We start from the raw sequence: 2,834 nt of genomic DNA, 5'->3' as shown, positions 1-2,834 counted from the left end.
CGGAAATTTTCACAAACTGAGAAATGACCACCATTTTACATTAATGGTCATAGTCCGTGCGCGATTAATGACATGACTAAACCTTTTACGTCCACTTACAACTAAATTTGACATAAAGATGAAATAATCTGAATTTTCGGAAGTTTTAAAAAAGTAACCGAGGGAAAGAATCGAAGTTTTTGGATGTACAAATTATACATTTGAAAATTGTTCACAAATTGTATTAATTTTCATAACTTAAGTGTTTTTTATGAACAAATTGATATAATTATTACAAACTGAGGAAAATGAGGAAGATGAGGAAGATATAATTATTACAAACTAAGCTGATTTTTTATTATTTAACTGTGTACAATTATTAAAGAACTCTCAAAATGAAAATTAAAATATTCCAAGTTAAAAGGCTTTGAAAGTAATAGTTCAATAAATATGCACAAATTTTCAACTAGTTTTATGTATTATATATAATTCATATTAAATTATTATTATAAAAACTTCCTAACATTTCAGTCGTATTCATCCTCAACGAAATCACAATTTTATTATTGTATGGTTATGACAATAAATTGAATGTATGTTAATTAGTACTTGTTATTGCTCGTTCTAGGCCATTAAACAATGTAGGTTTACTTTATCATGTCATAATGTAAAAAAATATATTATTCGATCTCGTTTAAAAGATGAAAGGCAAGTTACTCGGGGCCGTTGCTAGTTTCGGGATGTTAATGACTCTGGGGCTGTGCGGTGTTTTGCGCGCGGAGAGAGGAGTGAAAGATGGTGTTGTCGTTGCAGAAAGATGTTTCCTCAATGGTTTCATAGGCGTTCGAACTGGCGTTTTGTTGATATTGATCCTATTGGTGCTCCTTAGTATCTGTTCTGGCAACATTGAGCTGTGCAATTCCTCTCTGGCTGTCATATAGCCTTGAAACTGATTATATGTCGTATCTACGATGCTATTAACAGGTGACAGCGATTTTCCTTCCTTTTCTGTCCGCCTTTGGAAGATCTGCCTGATTTCTGATTAATCTTTGCAAGTTTTCCGCTCCTTCTGATCTTGGATACAGTGATAGTAGGCTTATTTTTGTCGCCGTTTTTATTTCTGCGTTTTAACGACGAGTTGGGGGATGGACTGAACAATTTGCGTTTCGATAACCCTAGCGCTGGTCCTCTGTGAACGCTCAACATACCCGGCGTACGCTTAGAACTATTTAAAGGCGATTTCTTAATTGATTTATCTTTTGCCTCTTTTCTTGCCTTCTTCTTCGACTCCCTCTCGAGAGTGACACTTTCCCAACTCTCTGTTAAAACATTTTCCAACGATGTACCGTAAACATCTGATTATGAATAGTCTCGTAATCCTTGATCAATTTCGTCAATTCTGCTTCTATTTTGGATAATTTCCTTTTAGCATTACGCTCTTTTTCTTCCATCAACAATTGGCCCCCGCGATTATGATAGCGATCGAGATTGTTTGCTCGCTGAAGCAAATCCTTAACTTTTGTTATCAAATTTTCGCGTTGTTCTAGAAGCTCAAATATCGTTTGATTATCATTATAAAATTTGCGCAATCTCTCTACTTCTAACTCGTGCAACGTCAAAAGATCCTCTGTAAATGTATTAGAAAAAAATGGTGCAAACGTGTTTCTTTCTGCTTCACAGTATTTGCACAAGTCCCATAAAACCAGTAGTTCGGATCTGATCTGTGTGACGTACTTGAGGATATTCTCTTTTCTTTTTTCCTTACAACGCTTTATTTCTACTGCAAGAGCATTTACGGTATTAGTGTTGTAACCAAGATGTCTCTCAAGGAATAATTGACAAACGTCGTCAGGTTCATCAAGATATTTCCATAATGCCAAAAAATTTTTCTTCATTTTTTCGACGCAGCACTTTGTATCTTCTATCTGCATACTCAATTCATCCCTATATTCTAGCAGTTTTGTCATATTATTTGTACTCAGCACAAATTCCTCAGGATTGTTGCAGACTAACTCTATAAATGGCGAAGATGGAGATATTTTCAAATCATTCATCATTTTAATTATGCAACGACGTAGGGGAACTAACGTAGGGGGACTGGGGTATAATGGTTATAGTTAGATTTTTTCAAGTTTTAAACATTTAAAGATAAATAAATCAACTTTGTTATATATTAAAATATTGTTTGAAGTATTTACTATAAGGAAAACTTAAGTTTTACTGCAAAAGTATAGATTAACAGGACGAAATTATTGTTTTGTGAGAGTGTGTCGTAACCTCACTATGTCATTTATGCAGGGCATAATGGGGCACCACAGAAAACTTGTCTATTTTTAAAAAATTAATATTGAACATTACTTAAAAGTAACTTAGAACATATAATATAAGTAAAAATACATTGTTGCACTTTTAATTTTTAATTTTTTATTAATAATTCTATATGTGATGCTGAGTGATACATTATACAAGGTATACTGTTATTATATTGAACATAAATAAAAATGTGTTTAAGAAGATAACACAAATAAAATAATTCTCATCATTTTTATCTACACTTGCACATGAATCATAAACTCATTTTAAACATAAAATAACACCAGTGCACCATTATGCCTCGAAGTACATAAATTTACTTTAGATAATATAAAATATCACAGATAATCAATATATTTGTATAGATTTTACTAAAGTAACAAGAAAAGATTATATAATAAGATAAATGTACTTATGACAATAAAAAATAGAATTTTGTTATTGCTTACCTTATGCGAACATACCAAAGAATTTGTAACTCATTCGCGGACAGTAAAGCGAACACATTAAACAATTTTTAGCAATTTTCAGGTAAAAATAAT

General features: G+C 32.1%; 1 pseudogene; it reads right to left on the bottom strand.

Moving 5' to 3' along the window:
* Positions 1-557: 557 nt before the first annotated feature.
* Positions 558-2,036, bottom strand: LOC108724998 (protein regulator of cytokinesis 1-like; annotated as a pseudogene).
* Positions 2,037-2,834: the final 798 nt, after the last annotated feature.

This window comes from Mycetomoellerius zeteki, unplaced genomic scaffold (genome assembly GCF_001594055.1).
Source record: "Mycetomoellerius zeteki isolate Tzet28-1 unplaced genomic scaffold, Tzet1.0 scaffold320, whole genome shotgun sequence".
In the NCBI taxonomy this organism is placed as follows: domain Eukaryota; kingdom Metazoa; phylum Arthropoda; class Insecta; order Hymenoptera; family Formicidae; genus Mycetomoellerius; species Mycetomoellerius zeteki.
This window is presented reverse-complemented; position numbering and strand designations above follow the sequence as displayed.